General features: G+C 36.5%; 1 pseudogene; it reads right to left on the bottom strand.

Annotated features, from left to right (window-relative positions):
• Positions 1-13,724: 13,724 nt before the first annotated feature.
• Positions 13,725-16,459, bottom strand: LOC131067697 (cyclin-B2-1-like; annotated as a pseudogene).
• Between the last annotated feature and the right edge of the window lie 6,231 nt (positions 16,460-22,690).

Genomic DNA, 22,690 nt, shown 5'->3' with positions numbered 1-22,690 from the left:
CGATTCTCCAAATATGGAACTGTCATTGCATGCAAAAAACCTTGTAGTGCTAACAATGTGGTTGAGTACTTTTTTCACTTCATGGTAAAGTACTAGGGCTTTCTACTCATTATTATCTTGGATCAAGATTCTAAATTCATTAGCAATTTTTGGGTAGTTCTTTTTAGTTCCATCGACACAAAAATTCTTATGTTGACTATCTATCACCCTTAGATGGATGGATAGACCAAGAGGATGAATGTGATTATAGAAGACTATATTAGGCACCTTATCTTTGTAGATCAAGTGAATTGATCATCTCTACTGGACTCAATATAATTCAACTATATTATCCAAAAGTCAATATCAAGCCAATTTTCTACATTCTAATTGGAAATGCATACCAACTATTGACCCCACACATGATTTTACAAGGTTACCGCAACTCTAGTAGTACTAATGCAAGTCAATTTTTGAAGGAATGGAATAATAGAATAGACTTGGAAAAGTACCGCATAACCAAATTTGGTGATGAAATGAATAGGAACATTGATTTGAACTAAAGACCAGTGGAGTTCAATGTAGGTCATTAGGTCTTTTGAGTGTGGACCCAAATTAGTTTAATCGTCCTTGAGGAATGAATGTATCTATCATATCAATCAGATGATGGGCCCTTTACAATTGTTTAAAATGTCCACCATGGTTGGGAAGGTAGCCTATAAGATAAGGTTGGCTTTACATCTCAAATTTCACCCTAATTTTTATGTTAGTCAATTGTGACCTCATCATGCAAATAATGAAGATCTGTACTAAGAAATATTCCAAGTGAGGGTCAACCAATGCGGTCGACCAACCCGAGTATGAAGTGGAATAGATAGTGGATATGTGTGAATGAGGTATTAGTAAGCTTAGAGTGCAACAATTTATAGTACTTGGGAAGAACATGTTGTGTCATAAGGGCACCAGAGAGCAAGGAGAGGGACTCTGAAAGTGCAAAGATGATATCATGGAGTTCCTTAAACAAAACTTAAGCAAGTCGACCCATTGAGAAATCATGATGTACTCACCACAATAGTGATGTAAGAAAGAAAAAAAATTTAAAGTTAAAAAGGTTGGAGGTTTCTTCAGGTTTTGAAAACTTTATTATCCTCTAACAAGGTTTCAAGAACCATTTTTTGTTTTGACAACTTCAAAAGAGTTTCTAATGGGGATGAGAACTCAAACAAAAGAAGATATTGATGAGGCTTAAGTATTCTACAAGGACTCAATGTGCAAAGTGTAGTTTCCTATGAGGCTTAAGTATTTGACAAGGATGATAGGATTTACATGGTTTCTTAGCTCAACCTTAAGCCTTGATGGTCAATAAGAAGAAAATAATAAAATTATTTAGATCAACGGGAGAAATCAGAAGTTTTGGGTGTTCTAAAAATACTCAAAACCCTTGATCAAGTTCTTGTGCTTACTCCAAGTTTTGACTAGTTCCTAAATTTTGAATAAGCCTTGATAAAAGAAAGGCATTCAATGACAGGCCAAGAAGAAAAATGGTGAACAATAGTAAAGAGAAAAAAGGAAGACAAGGAAGGAAAAATCAAATGTCAAAGGTTTTCCGTGTTCTGAGAATCCCCAAAACCCCCAACTAGATCTAAATCCTAAATACTAAGTCACAAATTTTTCTTAGTTGACTTAGATACCTTGATTAAAGGCAAAATAAGGTAAAAAATAAGAGTTGCAGAGTAGTGAAGTTCCTGCCCAAAGAATGGTAAAACAATTTTGTTTTTGTTTGATAGAGGTTTGGACTTACCATGTAATCTCTATATTATTGAATGCAAAGCTCCAATCATCCAACATAAAGTCTCCATGCCTTCATTGTGCTCTCTTTGATGTTTTGCCATCCAAAATTATACCTTATATAGAAATAACTAAGAAAACAATTCCATCATGACAATTATCTAGAATAGGAAGGAGGTGACACATTAATTTGAATTATTAAAATTTTAGAATTTGATACCAATTTGTAAAACTCAAATGTTTTCATAGATTTTAGTAATAAGTAATAAATCTAGGACTAATGACTCTATACGTGTTCTAATATCGAAAGAACACTAAAAGATAGAATAATTCTTGAATAAAAATACTTGGAGCAAATGCTATAAATTCTTAAATGACTATAATTAAACACTGATGCCCTGCAAAATGGCACAAGGTTAGTCAATGACAAAATAACACAAAAGACACAAAACCATTAGTGTTAGTTAATCAAAAACTAATCTACAAAGGCATACCAAGAGAGACACTAAAAACATGCTAATGTATCTAACTAAAGAAGCAAAGATAATGAGACATCTCCAATTGTCTCTTAGCATGGCCTTAGCTCCTTTCTCCCTTGTTCCTCTCCTCTCCAAGTTCCAAAATAGTGTAGCTCTCAACAGCTTTTTTGCACTATGGATGCTTATGGAGGATTGAGATTGTAGTATAGCTCTAAATGTAAATAAAGAAGCTAATGTTTAAGCTATTGATACTAAAATGATTTGTTTTATCCAAAATAAAAAGATATTAGTTATGCTATGCTAAATGCTCTCTTAAAATGCCTATAGGTTAAATGCATACAAGTTTTCAGGATCTGGATTATGAAGAAATGAGCTCTATTTATAGGAAAAATGGAGCAATGGATGGCCAGGATTGAAAGGTTTAATCAAGGGCCAAGCTTGAAAGTTGGGGATCCATGTGCATAATTTGCACCAACGAAATGGTGACAAGTGTCAACATAGGGTTGGGTTGAGAGAAGGGGTTGGAGGCATTAAATGCCTGAGGAGACCTCATGGTTATCTAGAAGGTAAGGGTCAAGCCTAAATTAGGATTACCCACTGGATTAAGAGTTAATCCAAGGATAAACCTTTGTGCAAATGATTAAGAGATAATCATGGTCAAAGCATTAAAGGCTTGATGAGACCCTTGGGTTGGGTGAAGGTTGAGTTAAAACAAATGTTTTAACCATGTAAGAGGGTTTGAGTTAACCATTAATGGTTATTGAAGACTTTGAGGAATTAAGTGGTTGGAAGTTGAAAGCTTTTAATGGCTATCAAAGACTTTGAAGAATTAAGTGGTTGAAGGTTGAAAGCCTTTAATGGTTATCAAAGACTTTGAGGTTTGAGAAGTGACCTCTCATTTGCTTAGGAATGTGACAATAATTAAGGGATGGTTTAGGCTAATTAGAAGTGATTAGAAGAATCTAGAAGAGGATTAGATTTGCAAGTGGATTTGGTGGGTGAGGGAAAATGGGATTTTATTAAAATAAAAATTCATTTATTTCAATAAATGTGTGCAAGTTGCATTTGTAGGAAAATGCAAGTGGGGGGGTTTTTTAAATGATTTAAATAAATGTTAATTTATTTAAAAGAGGAAAAGGGGGATTTTAATTAAATAAATTGATTTTATTTATTTAATTGATTGGAATTTGATTAAATGAATTAATTAAAATAAATTGAATAATTTATTTAATTAATAGAAGAATGTTTGGAGATGAATTAATTAAATATTAATTTAATTAACTGATGGCTAGTGGATTTTTAATCAAATAAATATAAAATATTCATTTAATTAAAATGGACAGATTTATGTGACTACAAACACTATATAAAGTATATGTTGGTTGCTTTTAACAATTAAAACCCAAACTACATCCCTCTGCCTTTTTTCTTTTATCATTCCCACAAACATAAAAGAGACCTTAAAAGGCCCAAATGTTTTTCAAAAGTAGCATAACTAGAATTAGTCCAGAGATCTACCCAAGTATCTTCTTCCAGTTGCACTCTTCACATTAAAGTCTAGTCAAGGTGAAGACCAGCTAAGTTGTATAGAACATAAAATAAAAGCTAAACATTTACAGTAACAGTAGCATAAATAAACACATACAAGTGAGCACATCTCTGAATTACTAGCTTTTATAGGCATTGAATTCCAAATCCAAATGAGCTTCATTTAGAAGGGTGTCAAAAGCTAAACATTTACCGCAAAACTAGCATGAAAAAACACATACAAGTGAGCACATATCTACATTAATAGCTTTTGTAGGCATTGAATTCCAAATCTAAATGATATGGATTCAGCTGCAAGCTAGGTGAGCTTGTGTAATATGATCGTTCAACTTAATGTTCTACACAAAAAATTGAAGTAATCATGAAACATAATTCAATAGCTTTGAAATACAAAATGCTAGATGAAATACAATTGAACAAATACAATTCAACAACTTTGAACTCATTTCCACATCAACCTTAGTCTGAAAGGAAAAAAAATATCCTAAATGATATTGTACTCCCAATTGATATAAACCTAGAAAATTATCAATTTTTAACCCAAAATCAAAATCTTGAGATGCTATTCATGTCATTTCTGATCACTTTCAATATAACAATATTGGATCAGAGTCAAATTTTAATGCAAGGTAGTCTTCTGTCAAACCTAACCACCATAACATCTTGTAATGCATAAATGCTACTTTTGGAAATTGTTTGACTAGTGAATTACTCAAATTCCTGACTCGAGGCTCATCAAGAGCATGATCACTCTACAAAATGATATGCAAATGTGCGAATACTATATTAAACAAATCTACTATATTTATAGACAGTTTGGTTTTTTGCTAATGCCCAACGTCTCACAAATCCAGAAGATACCACATGCATGTGTGCCAATTATGAAGTTGAAACTCAACTATGTAGCTATTGATATGGTCTATGCCAACGTTGGTCTTTGTGCCATCCTACAAGTAACAAATACTCGTTAGTAATGCATTAAGTTTGATATAGTGTATTTGTAGAAAGAGAGCATTTTGGATTAGAAAACAATGCTAAGTATCAATGGATATAGAAATATAGAAAACAATTAACAAATGGTCAACCAAAACATGGAGGTAAAAGTGATACTTTTAAAGACACTACATGTTGTAGAGTTCTTGAACTCTTATCACTAAATTATTAATGATAGATCATTGAATTGAAAATATGGATCAAAAAATATATGAAGTTAATTTTAGAATTAATTTCTTGTTTACTATATGAATTCTAAAAAACTAATATCAAAAAATATAAAAGTAAAATTTAATAATGATATTTGAAAAAGTTTGTATATGATATAAAATTCCTCAACTCTATCATTGAACTACTAATTATGGATCACTAAATCTGAAATACCATTATTTAGTAATACCAACTATAACTTCAATTGTTTCAGAATTATTGGCTAAATTGAGATCTATATAAGAGCATAACAAAGAAAGCTTAAAGAATATATATATATGAGATGATAATCACTGTGGTTGACAAATAAGCCTACTAGAAGAAGTCGTAAATGCAAAAGGATCAAAGAGAAAGTACCTTCTTTACAAACTTCTTTTCTTGGACTTCATATTGTGCTTTGGTTAAATCAAGTAACCAATTCCCTGGAAAGCAAAACTATCCAGCAAAATGATAGACAAATTAGGTTTAAATCACGCTCCACTTTGGTCATTACACACTATAAAATTCATAACTAAATCATTAAAGAGAGACCTAATACACCTTTTGAAATGGTTAATGCATTTAGTATTTACAATAAACTATTCTAGATCCACTCTCCATATTGTTGCTATTCTCTCAAAAACAAGTCATGGAGATTTTCATGTTGGCATTATGAGAACCAGTGTGTGGACATAACGACATCGTATGTTGTCATTGATGTTAATATGTTGCAAAGGTGTGAACCAGCATATGGTTATGGAACTGGCACATGGAAGTGTTGAATGACTACTGGTTCATAGTCTCAACCTTAGGGTTTCCGATTGAAGTGCTTCAAGCCTATGTGGCTCAACTGGTGATTTTGTGCAATGAGTTAGCATGATAGCAAGATAGAAGATCTTGCCTATCTACCTTGGGAATAAGAGAAGACTATAAAACACTAATAACGTGTGATGGGTTATCAACCGCCAAGGAAATAGTGGAAAGAAGATCTTGCCTATCTACCTTGGGAATATGAGAAGACTGTAAAATGGCAAAAAACCAACGATGGAGATTACTGCAGTATGCTCAACGGTCAGGATTGAACCGTTTGAATTTCTTAGCCCATTAGGTTTAGGGTTTAGGGTTTATGCTTCCGACCTAACTATTTTCTATAAGGTCGACGTTGTGACTCTTTCAAGGGTTGTTGGTAAAAGTTGTGTGTGAGTATCCACAAGAAGGGATATGTAATACTTGCCAAACCAGAGGAGGAAAGTGATGCCTGCAGAGTGTAAGTGCAGAAGGTGAAGAGGAGCTTAAGTGGATCTGCATTAGCATTGAGTGTTGTTATCAGATCATTGAAGTACCTATTGATCTCTAACCACCTCAATAGTTGGAAAATCCCCTAACAAGGTAGCCTTAACCGGCTTGTTGTAAATCCCTTAACAGGGTAACTCAAAGTTATTGAGATCTGGTAAGCTAGAGAGCTTTGGAAATCCTTTAGCTATTGAGTTCTTGAAATCCTCTAACAAGGTAACCTGTAACAAGGTTTAACCCTTAATTGGGTATTGTATCCATCCCTTAACCGAGTGATCCCTAACAAGATCGGTTCCTAACAGAACCTATTTTATTTGTCTTTAATAGGACAAGGCTCCTAACAGAGTGAACTTCCAAAGAGTTCAACAACAAGCTTGTGGGTATTCATCCCCACCGTGGTTTTTCCTAGTTGGGTTTCCACGTGAAAAATAAGTGTGTCATGTGTGATGCTTTTATCTTGTGATGCTTTGTTATTACCTGTTAAGCATATGATGGTTTTGTGTTGTATGCCTGTCAATAAAACATGTTGAACTAATTGTTATGAAGATATGATGATAGATTACCTGTTCATACATAAGGGTGAAATGGCAGTGTAGTTCTGAGTTGAGTAGGAAGATAAATGAGTAACTAGTTTATGATTGTTTTAGTTGTTCTGGGTTTACTGGTTTCACTCTGCTTGAAACCGGTGTCACTGTTTGCCAGTCATTTGGAGTAATTGTTATTGAACTGGTTTAAAAACTGTATTTTATCTATATTGATTCACCCCCCCCCCCTCTCAATACTGGTTTGGTACTATTTGATCATCATTGAGTTATCAATCACTATCAGAGCTTCCTCCAGGTCCTTTATATTATAAGCTTAACCACTTGAGGTAAAGATCCCAGTCAAATGATGAAGAGGGAAGGTCCAAAGTTTAATAGGGAAAATTTTGGTATATGGAAAGATAGGATGAAGATATTCATCAGAAGCATGGGTGCTAAACACTGGAGCTATGTTGAGAATGTCTATGTTGCCCCCACCAATACTCTCACCAATGACCAAAAGAGAGAGATACAAGAAAATGGGCAAGTCATGGAAGCCCTTATTAGTAGCCTATCTGACATTGAGTTTATTGATGTTCAAGACAAGGTAAATCCCAAAGAGGTATGGGATGCTCTTGAAAATATCTATGGTGGTGATGAACATATAAAATAGGTTAAGGAAGAAAGCCTGAGAGGGAAGGTTGAAGATATACGAATGGTTAAAGGTGAGCCCATTCAGCAGTATGGAATAAGAATCAAAACAGTAGTTGGAGATATCAAGAGTGCAGGTGGTAAAATAGAAGATTCCACTGCGGTAAGCAAATTCCTGAGATCCCTATTGCCAATCTATGCAATAAGGGTTGCTACTATTCAGGAGCTGAGATCAATAGACAAGACTAAGGTATCTTTGGACTCCATCATAGCAAAGTTGACAGCCTATGAACTAAATAGTTTTGATGGCAATGTTCAAAAGACTGAATCAGCTTTTAAAGCCTCTGCCATACCATCCAGAAAAGGAAAAGAAGCTAGCACTAGTGGTGAACCTAGACAGAGTAGAGAAATGATGATGAGGAGATTCTGATGGCATTTGAAGCTCTCCTTGCCAGGAAGCTTCCTAAAGGAACCATTAAATACAAAGGTAAGCTACCTTTGAAATGTTTTTTCTTGTAACCGGATAGGACATATTGCTATAAACTATCCTAATGTCAATAACAAGGACAAACCGGAAAGGTTCAAGAAATTCAAAGGAGGAAACCAGAGAAACTGTTTTGTGGCAGTTGATGAAGGTGTCACAGATGAAGAGTCAAAGGATGAAGAAAATGAAGATATTGTGTTTGTTGTTGTCAAAGAAGATGTGTCAGATAAGAAGGCTCTTGTCTCCCGGTTCGATAATTCCAATGAGTGGATCATTGATAGTGGTTGTTCTCACCATATGACTGCTGACCGGAGCAAGTTTCTATCCTTGGAGGAGTATGATGGTGGTGTGGTTCGCTTTGGCAATGATGCACCATGCATGGTCAAAGGCAGAGGGTCCATCTCTCTGAATGGAAAGAGAAGTGCTAACAATGTGTATTGGGTTGATGGTCTCAAACACAACCTTCTGAGTGTTGCCCAGCTGAATGACAGTGGCCTCATTCTGGAATTCAAGAATGGAGTTTGCAGAATCAAAGGAAAAGATGGTGAATCCATGGCCACTGGCATGCAGACCAAAGGTAACCTATTTCATCTGAATGCAAATATAAGTACATGTCTTATGGCTAAGTTTGATGATAGCTGGATATGGCATAGGAGACCCTGCCATGTAAACTTTGATAACATTGTGAAGGCTAGTAAGATCAAGGCAGTTAGAGGGTTGTCGGTGCTAAGCAAACTGGATAATATCTTGTGCAGAGAGTGTCAATTGGGGAAAATGTCTTCCTTGACCTTTAAAGGTAAATCTTTCACTGCTGACAACTTGCTTGATCTTGTGCATACTGACTTGTGTGGTCCTATGAAAACTAGAAGTGTGCAGGGTGATAGGTACTTCATGATTCTCACTAATGACTGCTCAAGAATGATGTGGGTCACATTCTTGAAAGACAAGTCTGAAGCGTTTGTGAAGTTCAAAGCTTTCAGAGAATTAGTGGAGAAGGAAAGCGGTAAAAGGATCAAGTGTCTCAAAACTGATCAAGGAGGGGAATTCACTTCCAGTGAATTCAACAAGTATTGTGAAGAATTTGGCATCAAGAGGCAACTGTCTGCCCCCTGGACTCCACAGTAGAATGGCCTAGCAGAGAGGAATAACCAGACTGTGGTTGAAGTAGCTAGAACCATGTTGATTCAAGGAAAGGTAGCTCACACCTTTTGGAGAGAAGCGGTGAGCACTGCAATCTACACAATGGACCAGGTACTCATCAAGAAAGGTAAGGATAAAACTCCTTATGAGTACTGGACCGGTAAGACACCTATGGTTAGCTACTTTAGAGTGTTTGGTAGCAAATGCTACATCAAGAGGAGTGAAAACCAGAGAAAATTTGATGCAAAATGTGATGAGGGAATATTCCTAGGATATTCCACCAAGAGTAAAGCTCTCAAGTGTTTCAACAATAGGACTCAGAGAATTATGGAAAGTATCAATGTGAGAGTTGATGAAACCTACGAGAAACCGAAGGAAACTAGCAGTGAGCAAGTTGTAAATGAGTCGGTTGCAACCTTCTAGGAACCGGTTGTCAGTCAACCAAGTACCAGTAATAGTGTTCCTAAACCGGTGAATGTTGATACTGATGAAGATGAGGATGAAGAGGAAAAGCAAGAAGAACTAGTCAAGACTATTCCTCGGTATGTCAAGCTGAATCATGATCCTAAGTAGATCATAGGAGATAACGAGGCAAGAATCCTTACAAGAATAAAGCTCAAAGAAAACTCATGTATGATCTATGAATTTGAGCCTAAATCATTCAAAGAGGCTCATAAAGATGAAGACTGGATCAAGGCAATGGAAGAGGAACTTGATCAGATAGAGAAAAATGGTACATGGTCCTTGGTACCCAGGCCGGAGCATAAAAATGTCATTGGCACCAAATGGGTGTTCAGAAACAAGCTGAATGAGGATGGCACAATGATTAGGAACAAAGCCAGATTGGTGTGCAAAGGATATGCTCAAGAAGAAGGAGAAGACTATGGAGAAACCTTTGCTCCTATAGCCAAATTGGAAGGAGTTCGTATGCTTCTTGCATATGCAACTTTTAAAGGCTTCAAAGTATATCAAATGGATGTAAAATCTGCATTCCTAAATGGTGTACTTGAAGAGGAGGTGTATATTGAGCAACCAGATGGGTTTGCCCTATCTGAAGACAGTGACATGGTATGTAGGCTACATAAAGCCTTATATGGTCTAAAGCAAGCACCTAGGGCATGGTATGAACATCTACATTCCCATCTTGTGAAGATTGGATTTGAGAGAACAAGTGAAGATAGCAATATCTACTTGAAATCTGAAGGAGATCAGATCCTGATCTGTGAAGTTTTTGTTGATGACATTATCTTTGGTGGAGATGACAAGATAAGTCATGAGTTTGTTGATGAGATGAAGGAAGAGTTTGAGATGTCACTTATAGGGGAGATTAAATTCTTCATTGGACTGCAAATCTAGCAGATGAAAGATGGAATCTTTATCACTAAGTCCAAATATGTCAAAGAGGTATTGAAGACCTTTGGCATGGAAGATAGCAAATCGGTTGGTACACCGATGGTGACTGGTTGTAAATTATCAAAAGAGGATGACTCAGCATTGGTTGATGAGAAGGAATACCGATCAATGATTGGTAAATTGCATTATGTATTGCATAGTAGACCGGATATTGCACATGTAGTTGGCATTACTGCAAGGTTCCAAAAAAGTCCAAGACAATCCCACTTGGTTGCAGTCAAGCAGATTCTTAGGTATCTGAAGGGAACAGTTGACTATGGATTGTGGTACCCATACAACAATGATTTTAACCTGAAAGTATTCACAGATGTTGATTGGGCAGGTAATGTGGATGATCAAAAAAGCACAACCGGTGGTGCATTCTTTCTCGGTGGTAGACTGGTCTCATGGATGAGTAAGAAGAAGAGATGTATCTCTCAGTCTACAGTGGAAGTGGAGTATGTTGCAGCTTTCATGAATCGCACTCAGACAATCTGGATGAAGCATGTATTAGATGGCTTCAAAATCCCTGTATCTGAACCGGTATTATATTCTGTGATAACACAAGTGCTATCAATATTTCAAAGAATCCGGTTTTACATTCTAGAACCAAGCACTTTGAGCTTAAGTATCATTTCTTGAGGGAAAAGGTTTAGAACAAAGAGATTACACTGGAGCATGTGTCCAGTAAGGAGCAGTTAGCAGACATGTTCACCAAGCCTCTCCCAAAGACTACATTTACACACTTAAGAGGTGAATTAGGGGTACTGCCCCTTCAGGAGGTGAACTAAAGGTATATGCTCCACATCAGTCATGTATTGCATAGTCAAATCTTTCTTCAGGATTGATGTGTTGAAGGATGCTACTCCTTAGGGGGAGTAGCATAATGGAATAGGGAATTTTGTGCCTCCACTTTGGCATTGTTGTCAAAGGGGGAGAAGATGTGAAGCGGAGGGATATCTTAGTATATTGCCATCAATGCCAAAGGGGGAGATTGTTGGCATTATGAGAATTGGTATGTGGACATAACGACATTGTATGTTGTCATTGATGTCAATATGTTGCAAAGGTGTGAACCAGCATATGGTTATGGAACCGGCACATGGAAGCGTTGAATGACTACCAGTTCGTAGTCTCAACCTTAGGGTTTCCGGTTGAAGTTCTTCAAGCCTGTGTGGCTCAACCGGTGATTTTGTGCGATGAGTTAGCATGACAACAAGAAAGAAGATCTTGCCTATCTACCTCGAGAATATGAGAAGACTATAAAATGGTAATAACGTGTGATGGGTTATCAGTCGCCATGGAAATAGTGGAAAGAAGATCTTGCCTATCTACCTCAAGAATATGAGAAGATTGTAAAATGGTGGAAAACGAATGATGGAGATTACTGCAATATGCTCAACGGTTAGGATTGAACCATTTGAATTCCTTAGCCCATTAGGTTTAGGGTTTAGGGTTTATGCTTCTGACCTAACTATTTTCTATAAGGTCGACGTTGTGACTCTTTCAAGGGTTGTTGGCAAAATTTGTGTGTGAGTATCCAAGAGAAGGGATACGTAACACTTGCCAAACCAGAGGAGAAAAGTGATGCTTGCAAAGTGTAAGTGCAGAAGGTGAAGAGGAGCTTAAGCGGATCTGCATTGGCATTGAGTGTTGTTATCAGATCATTGAAGTACCTGTTGATCTCTAACCACCTCAACAGTTGGAAAATCCCCTAATAGGGTAGCCTTAACCAGCTTGCTATAAATCCCTTAATAGGATAACTCAAAGTTATTGAGATCTGGTAAGCTAGAGAGCTCTGGAAATCCTTTAGCTATTGATTTCTTGAAATCCTCTAACAAGGTAACCTGTAACAAGGTTTAACCCTTAACTGGGTATTGTAGCCATCCCTTAACCGAGTGATCCCTAACAGGATCGGTTCCTAAAAGAACCTATTGTATCTGTCTTTAACAGGACAAGGCTCCTAACAGAGCGAACTTCCAAAGAGTTCAACAACAAGCTTGTGGGTATCCATCCCCATCATGGTTTTTCCCAGTTGGGTTTCCATGTGAAAAATATGTGTGTCATGTGTGATGCTTTTATCTTGTGATGCTTTGTTATTACCTATTAAGCATATGATGGTTTTGTGTTTTATGCCCGTCAATAAAACATGTTGAACTAACTATTGTGAAGATATGATGATAGATTACATGTTCATACATAAGGGTGAAATGGCAGTGTAGTTTTGAGTTGAGTAGGAAGATAAGTGAGTAACCAGTTTATGATTGTTTTAGTTATTCTGGGTTTTACCGGTTTCACTCTGCTTCAAACCGGTTTCACTGTTTGCCAATCATTTGGAGTAATTGTTGTTGAACCGGTTTAGAAACTGTATTTTGTCTGTACTAATTCACCCCCCCACCCTCTCAGTACTGGTTTGGTACTATTTGCTCATCATCGAGTTATCATTTCATACATTCCTATACTTCTCTTTAATGCCTAAAAAGGTACAATGAGAACCAATAGATCACCTATTTTTGTGTTTTGGGCAATATTGTTATCTCAAATGATGAGAAATCTCATGAACAACAATCTAATGTTTCTATGCATTTTGACTCTCATAAATTGTCATACAAGAAGAAGCATTTTGGAGAATTTTAAATATCGCAATAGACAACAAACATGAGACAGAAACTCTCATTGACAAAAACATTATTCCTTTTCTATTGCAATTGTTTGATATAGTTGGATTTGACACCAAGAGAGAGGCAATATAGTTGGATTCCGATTCCACTTCAAATGAATAAATTATGTATATGGCGAGTCAAGGATGAATCAAGGTATTGCGTGATATGTTGGACTACAATGACCAAAAAATTGTGAAATAAAAAATCGTGAAAACGATTTTGATAACTTTATTTAGACAAATATATTTATATACAATCACAAAAATAGTTTATATAAAAAATAAGTTTAGTTATATAAAAAAAAATGTATTCTCATTTTTTGATTTATATTATGATCTTATATTTAACAAAAAGTAAAATTGAACAGAAAAGGCCTTCCCATTTATGTATAATATATATAAATGCACTTGCATGGTATTAAAGAAACAAATTTGTACATATATTTAGACCAGAGAAAGGAACCCAATATCAAATAATGTATCCACAAACCCTCTCAACATAACATGACCTTATTTCACTAGTCGTAATTAATTACAAGCATAGAGAATCCAAATCCTTTGATTAAAAGATTCAAAAAAAATAGCATAAAGCATAGTCTTGTGAATCATAAATTAATATCATTTTGATGGAATTTAGTCATCAACTTGGCACATTCTCTGCAAGATTATAGTGAACAATGAGAGACAAAAATATAGAGAAGTCGAACTAATTTCAGAAAAAATATCTAGAAACAACTAGGGAAGAGTTTTTCCATTTAAAATAATTGTTCCTCGATGTAGTTAGTATGGCACTCCATTTTCTTGGTCCAAGATGGAGTTGTTCTGAGTATGCATAGACTAGGGTACACTGTTGCAGCTGCTAGAATTGATGGAAGATATTTCAACATAATATACTCCATCAGGCACAGTTCCATGAGAAACAAGGACACCATTTCCATCTAAAAAGACCCTGAAACTTCCATTAGAATTTATTTTGCATTGGACAAGAAAATATGCATTGACCCTTATTTAAGATCATGAGACTTGCATCCTTCTCAGATCCAACTGCCTTAAGGAACCTTTTCATAAAGAGGTAAGGAGTTGGAACCGTAATATTGAATTGCAATGTATTGGGGATTGATTTCTCCTACAATCAGAAATGTATTGTATAATCATTGTAAGTTAGATCAAACCAAACATAAGCAAAGTATCATTTGATTCATTGGTGTAGTTTAAGTAAAAGAATGATGCATATTATACGCATCATTTGTAGAATGTCATATTTTTTGTATGCATTGTTAGAAACAAGGATAAAATCTTCAACGATAGGAGCTTATATCTTCTCATATTTAGAGGCCAAAAGCATAGAAGTTACCCCACAAGCAACAATGATTTTCTCACTACACTTTGACTAGAAAGATATCTATCAAAGAGACTGATTCCTAGGAATAGAGTCTCATGCATGAGACCAAATTTTGAATGGACCTACACAATAAGAGGATACATGGCATTGAATACTGACTGCCTTTAGAATAGATTAAAATACATTCTAAAACTTGGAGAGTGAGGGAAAGGAAAAACCTCGATAAGCCAATCTATCAAAATTGCTCGCATTTTCTCATTTATATCAGTTTGGAGAGACATGTAGTCTAGAGGAATGCAACTAATGATACTAATCTGGAATATTAGAAAGCAACACTTTCTACCAACAAAACCAAGGGTTTAGTTGGTCTATTGACATAATTTTGAGTACTTTTCCCCCACTCAAATGGCTTAAAAAAGTAAAACAAAGTGTCGGACCTGGTTCAACTATAATATAAGCTATATAGGCAATGTGATGCAGAGAAAAAGAGAAGAAACTCACCTCTCTTTGCAGGTAGAAGTTATAAATTTTCCTTCAAAAACTTATATTTATAGATATATGGACTTCAGTATACTATTTACTGTGCTATATGTCAGAACCAGATCTGGGGCCTAAAGATGTGTGTGACTAGGCACCTCTGTTTAAATTACTCAAACAATGTGTTCTTTCAAATGCATTTAAAAATAGATGCCTCGATTGGTAGAAGGTTGCAGCTTCTATCAAAGAGACTACTTTTCTTATGGAGGTGCAGTGTGTAATGTCCCCATCCTAGTCACAGGCGGTGGTTTGAGGAGTTAGCCTATTTTTGGACCCTTGTAGGCTAACAGGGTATGGATAAGGGGGTCAGTGATGCAGTATCTTAAGGAGTAGTCAGTCTATTTGTTCTAGTTCAGGGTTGAGTTCAGTTCTGGTCTTTGTTTCATCAGTTTCTGACATCATATGAGGATTTCCTATTTTTTAGGCAAAAACTACTAAAACTAGACATGGTCCTATTTTCACTGGCATGGCAAACTGTGGCCCCAGCTTTTGATGGATTCAATTTCTGAGCGATAATGAGGGAGATATGAATTGTTAAGTGGTTCTCACAGGCAATTAAAGTTTTAATGAAATATTAAAATAAAATCATAAAGTGCATCACTTAAATTTATTTAAGTGAAAATTCTATATCTCCTAAGTTGGGTGTCCCTTTTAGGGTTAAGTTGGGAACCCTAAAAGCAAGTTATTATTTTTAAAACCCTAATTGCTAAAAATCGCACCTTTTGGGTATTTAGGCAGCCAAGATGAAATTAAACCTCATTCATTGATATTGAGCATTTGACATTTCTTCTGAGAACTTGGCTATGGCGGCTAGGGTTTGGACCTATTTTGGAGAGTGTGCATTCTTTAAAATTGAGTAGCTTTGAGATTGTGAAATATCAATCTAATTGTTACAGCTTGGTTGGCTTCATTTAGAAGTCAAATTGAATCAAATTGGGGTAAATTTGGCTTCTTACAAGGAAAATTTTTTGTAGGTTTTCTATTTGTTGTTATTGTTGATAATTTTTTTGTGGTTTGGAGGTCTCTTTCCCAAACACACAGCTTGCTCACTTATTGGCACCATCTTCTTACTGTTTGGGCGTCTTATTATTAAATAAGAGCATATCTGATATGTTTTTAGAATAAAAATTAGATTTTTGTAAGTTGTTGGTTTGAATCTTTTAATTTCAATAAATTGGCTAAGGACCTACAGGTATGCTTCTAAATTCTCCAATTCCTTGTTTCAGCTGATTAATTTCATGTATTCTTTCAATATGTATTGAAAATTAAAGAAACCCCTTCTGCAAATTTTGTCTATTTCTAAAAGACCATCTCTAATAATCAAAAACATAGAAAAAATATTGAATTACAATAGTTTGAAGAATTGAACCAGCAAAGGTTCATCACAGTGGTATCAGAGCTCTGATCTTGCCATCCTGGAGGGTTAGGGGATTTCATATGCATCACCAACAGTTTGGGCATCACAGGTTTTATACTCGCAAGAGATTCGATTTACAGGGAAACCAATATCAATTTGGGTAGAACCGAATTGAAAATATGGGTGACAGGAATGAAGAAGCCACCAGAAACACTACAGAGAATGATGACAATGAAGCAAGGGAGGTCTTGAGAGGTATAGCAACTGGACAACAATAGGTAGCAACAGTGTTGCAACAGTTGACTACCGTCATACAACAACTTTCCATACCTAAAGGTAATGATCAGAATCAAGAAGAGAATGGCAGTATTGTTGGTCACTCCAGAGCTCATGTGACTAACACACACACACACATATGACAAACCCACACGCAACACTTTTGTCAAATTTGAACCTGAAGATGAGGTTGATTTCGAAGTTGGAGATGACATGGTTTTTGGTGACAATATCATGGCAATGCATGATGAGTGGGATAGGTTACCACTGAGAGTTAAGGATCACCTTAACTTTGACAGGTTTATTAGTCAGAAGAGAAATCATAATTGGAATTGAAATAATCAGAAACCTTGGAACAAAACTAGTGATCTCAAATATGCAATCAACAAGCTCATACTTTCTACTTTTGACGGAAATGGTAGAGTTGTAGCCAGAGCTTGGATTAGCAAGTTGGATACCTTCTTGACCCTACATCCTATATCAGAAGAAGATGTTATTAAGTTTGCAGCTTTGCATTTGGATGGGGTAGCCCATGATTGGTGGCACCATGGGATGGTGACTTTGCATCATGACCTTATTACTACATATGAAGAATTCATTGACAGATTGGTTGAGTGTTTTGATAAAAGAGATCCAGAGTTGTTATTCAGGGATTTAGCTCAGCTGAAACAAATGGACAGCTTGGAATCTTACATTAGTAAATTTCAGAAGCTTTCAATTATGGTAACTAACATCTTAGAGAGAAGGTTGGTCATTCTTTTTATTGAAGGTCGTTCTAAGCCTATGAAGGGTTGGATTAAGGCTTTTGATCCCCCTACCTTGCAAGAATCCATGAGGAAGACATGTAGCATGGAACTTACCGCTCCTCGCAGTAAGTTCACTCCAAACAACTCAAAACTATCCTCATCATTTAATGACAGCAAGTCTGATAAAAAAAATCAAAAAATGTGGACCAAGGGAAGAAGTTTGCATCACCTTTGGATAGGGAAACACTTGATGACTTGCATAGAAGGAAGTTGTGTTTTCATTGTAAGGGCCCTAATGATCAAAACCATGATTGTCCCCTCAAGCCTAAGGGTCAAAGTAGGAATATGGAGTGGTTTTATGAAGGAGAAAACATGCCTAATAAAATAGACCAGCAAGCTAATCAAGATGACTCGGAGACTAAAAATTCAGAGAAGGGAGTTGAAAATGAAGGAGAATTTGATCTACGAGAAGCTCAAATGTCTAGCATACAAGGAGAAGGTTCTTTTAGGTTGTGTGGACTCTTGGTTGGTCAAAGAGTCATTTCTCTACTTGATACAGGTGCAACTCATAATTTCATAGATGCACACTTGGTGGAGAAGCGTGGGATTCAAACTCAAGAGTTTGAAGGCATCAGGGTGAAAGTTGTTGATGGTAATGTGTTGACTTGTGATAGAATGATTTCAGACTTACCCATCAAACTCAATAATTATGAATTCAAAGTTGATTTTTACGTGGTTAACATGGGAAACATGGATGTGGTCCTTGGCATGACATGACATCATGCAATAGGTGAATTTGCACTCAACCTTAGAGATATGGAGATGAAATTCAAGGTTGATGGGACTAATCATGTTCTTAAATCTATCAAGGCCAATAACTTAAAATTAATCACTTTTAAAAGAATGGAGAGACTTGTGAGACATGACATGGTGGATTGGGAAGCAGAGTGTAAACTAATGCCTACTTATGAGGAGCAGCATAAAACACCTTACCATTCAGATATTCAAGAGCTTAGAGTCAAGAATACAAAGGTGTTTAGTGACATACCTCCTGGTAGGCCTCCCGATAGAGGCATAGAGCACATTATTGAGCTTGAAGAGGGCACCAAGCCCATCATGATTACACCCTACCAGCACCCCAAGGGGTTGAAAGATCAAATTGAGAAGACCATCAAAGAACTTCTAGCAATGGGACACATAGGGCTGAGTAAGTCTCCTTTCGCTTCAACAATGTTTTGGTGAAGAAGAAAGATGGAACACTTAGAATGTGCATTGATTACCATATGTTGAATATAAGGATAATAAAGAATAGGTATCCCATTCCTCGCATTGATGATTTGTTAGATGAGCTTCACGAAGCTTGTTATTTATCTACGATTGACTTGAGAACATATTATCATCAGATCAGTGTCAAGGAGCAGGATATTGAGAATACTGCATTTACATGTCATTGTGGACACTATGAGTTTTTGGTTATGCCTTTTGGGTTACCAACGCACCAGCTACTTTTTAGTCCACTATGAACAGGGTCTTCCAGTCTCAGTTGTGAATATTTGTTATGGTTTTCTTTGATGACATTTTGGTTTACAATAGGACTTGGGAAGAGCACCTGGTTCACTTGGATACTATTTTAGGCATACTTGACAGGGATTCCTTTTATGCCACAAAGTCCAAGTGTGCATTGGGAATGGCAAAACTTTTGTATTTGGGTCACATAATCAGCAAATAGGGAGTTTACATGGATCCGGATAAGGTTAGTGCCATTGTTGATTGCCCTATGCCTGACACCTTAACTCAGCTCATGGGATTTGTTGGTTTATGTACCTTCTACCATCGGTTTGTTAGTGGTGTCTCGTGACATGCCCCACCACTTACTCATTTGACAAAGAAGGATGCATTTGTTTGGATACCTCTAGCATAGGAGTGTTTTGAGAAATTCAAACAATTGATGACTACATGTTCAGTTCATGCTTTACCAAATTTTACCAAACCTTTTGAGCTTCATTGTGATGCATGTGGCGAGGGTATTGGTGTTGTAATTATGCAGGATCGCCATCCTATAGCTTTCGAGAGCAGGAGGATTAGGTGTCTTAAGAGGAGCTATAGTATTTATGATAAGGAAATGTTGGCTATCATGCATGCAATGGCTAAGTTCAGGTAGTATTTAGTTGGCAGCAAGTTTTGTGTCAAAAGTAATCATAATATCTTGAAGCATTTCCTTGGACAGTGGGATCTAAATGAGCGTCAATAGAAGTAGGTCAGCAAGTTACAGTCTTATGATTTTGATATCTCCTATGTCAAAGGGACTCAGATCATTGTTGTTGATGCTTTATCTCATCATCCCCATTTGAGCTCCATGGAAACTATTTCTGAAGATTGGAAACACTTGATTATAGAAGAGTATGCCAAGAATCCATGGGCCTCTAGTATTATTGATGGGACAGTACATGACATCAGGTACTCTCTTGTGAATGACCTCATCATTTACAAAGAGAGGATATTTCTAGTCCCAGGTTCTGAGGTGAAGCGCATAGTATTGAAGACTTTCCATGATTCATCTATGGATGGACATCTCAGCTACTTTAAGACCTATAGGCAGGTACAGGAGAGATTCTCTTGGAAGGGTCTCAAGTCTGATGTTCTTTAGTACGTCAGAAAGTGTTTTGTCTACTAGCAGAACAAGTAGGAGCACAGTTTTCCTGTAGGGTTACTTCAACCACTTCCTATTCCTGACAGGAAGTGGGAAAGCATGTCTATGGACTTTATTACGGGCTTGCTGAAAGTGCAAGGGAGAGACAACATTTATGTGGTAGTTGATCGGTTGACTAAGTATGCACATTTCTTCCTGATCACGACTACTTATTTAGCTACACAGGTGGTCAATCTTTTCTTTCGTGAGGTATTCAGATTACATGGTTTACATCAGAGTATTGTTAGTGATAGGGACAATAGGTTCATGGGTCACTTCTGGCAGGAGTTATTCAGACTTTGTGAGACAAATCTCACTCTGAGTACCAGTTACCCTCCCCAGACTAATGGTCAGACATAGATTGTCAACAAATGGGTGGAAGGATACTTGTGAAATTACATTTTAGGGCAACAAAAGGCTTTGGTGAAGTGGTTACACTTGTACGAGTATTGTTATAATTCTACTCACCACGTGACTACTTAGATGACACCTTTCAGAGCCTTGTATGGTTATGATGCACTGAGTTTCTTGGATTTATTATTGAGTGATTACAGAGTGCCTAGTCTTGGGGATCTCTTACAGGAGAACCAAGACATTATGAGAGCTTTTTGTGAGAACATCCAGAAGGCTTAGAATCAGCAAAAGTAGTATGTTGATCAAAAGAGGGTTGATCAAGCATTTGAGATTGGAGATATGGTATATCTGATGCTTCAGCCCTACAGGCAGTCCACCCTGAGGAAGAAGGGTGCAAAGAAACTCAGGCCACGCTACTATGGACCATTCATGATTTCCAGGTGTGTTGGTGAGGTGGATTATGAGTTGGAGTTACCAGCAGATAGTAGGGTACATAATGTGTTTCATGTATCGCGCATCAAGAAGGCTTTGGGATAGCACATAGTTCCTTCTACAAATTTACCACCCTTGGATGATGAGGGGAAGTTAGGGCAATTATGGATTTCAGAGAGCATCATCTATGGAGGCGTGTCATCAGGGAATATTTGGTTAAGTGGAAAGATTTGCCAGCAAAGGATGCTACATGGGAGAGTGATACTATTTTATAGCATCCATCTTTGAGTTTGCTTGAGGACGAGCAAATTCAGGGAGGGCAGACTGTAATGTCCCCATCCTAGTCACAGACAGTGGTTTGAGGAGTGAGCCTATTTTTTGACCCTTGTAGGATAACAAGGTATGGATAAGGGGGTCAATGATGCAGTATCTTGAGGAGTGGTCAATCTTTTTGTTCTAGTTCAGCATTGAGTTCAGTTCTAGTCTTTGTTTCATCAATTTCTAACATCGTATGAGGATTTCCTATTTTTTAGGGAAAAATTGCTAAAAATAGACATGGTCCTATTTTCACATGCATGGTGAATTGTGGACCAAGCTCTTGACGTATTCAGTTTCTGAGTGATAATGAGGGAGATATGAATTGTTAAGTGGTTCTCCCAAGCAATTAATGTTTTAATAAAATATTAAAAATAAAATCATTAAGTGCATCACTTAAATTTATTTAAGTGAAAATTCTATATCTCCTAAGTTAGGCATCCCTTTTAGGGTTAACTTGGGAACCCTAAAAGCAAGTTATTATTTTTAAAACCCTAATTGTTGAAAATCACACCTTTTGGGTATTTAGGCGGCCAAGATGAAATTAGACCTCATTATTTGATATTGAGCATTTGACATTTCTTCTAAGCACTTTGCTATGGCAACTAGGGTTTGGACCTATTTTGGAGAGTGTGCTTTCTTCAGAATTCAGTATCTTTGAGATTGTGAAAGATCAATCGAATTGTTGCAACTTGGTTTGCTTCATTCAGAAGTCAAATTGAATCAAATTGGGGTAAATTTTGCTTCTTACAAGGCAGATTTGTTGTAGGTTTTCTATTTGTTGTTATTGCTGATAATTCTTTTGTGGTTTGGAAGTCTCTTTCCCAAACACACAGCTTGTGCATTTATTGGAGCCATCTTCTTACTGTTTGGGTGTCTCATTATTAAATAAGAGAAGATCTGATATCTTTTCAGAATAAAAATCAAAACTTTGTAAGTTGTTGATTTGAATCTTTTAATTTCACTAAATTGGCTAAGGACCTACAGGTATACTTCTAAATTCTCCAATTCCTTGTTTCAGTTGATTCATTTCATGTATTTTTTTAATATGTATTGAAAATTAAAGAAACCCGTTCTGCAACTTCTATCTATTTCTGAAAGACCATCTCTAATAATCAAAAACACAGAAAAAAAAATATTAAATTACAGCAATTTGAAGAATTGAACCAACAAGGGTTCATCACACAGTGGCTCAATTTGATGAGGGACAGGGTGCAATTTGTCTTATACCAGATGACACTTTTGATTTGTGCAATAATCTATGATTTGCATCACCCAGTTTCAAAATAGGAGTAGTAAGTGAACTTGCACTGAAACTACAAGAACGTTGCATTGGTACCAGCTCCACAGAATGGGATTCTGAAATTCCTTGCAAATAAAGCTAGCATGTTGTGGTTCTTAAACTATATAGTTATCTTAACGGACGTGATCTTTGATCAATTTTTCTTGTTATATAATTTTGCTTGCTTGAAATTTAATCTTAATTATGTTAGTAGTTTGTTGCTCAAATGGTCAACAAATCC

The sequence above is a fragment of the Cryptomeria japonica genome, chromosome 2 (genome assembly GCF_030272615.1).
Source record: "Cryptomeria japonica chromosome 2, Sugi_1.0, whole genome shotgun sequence".
In the NCBI taxonomy this organism is placed as follows: domain Eukaryota; kingdom Viridiplantae; phylum Streptophyta; class Pinopsida; order Cupressales; family Cupressaceae; genus Cryptomeria; species Cryptomeria japonica.
This window is presented reverse-complemented; position numbering and strand designations above follow the sequence as displayed.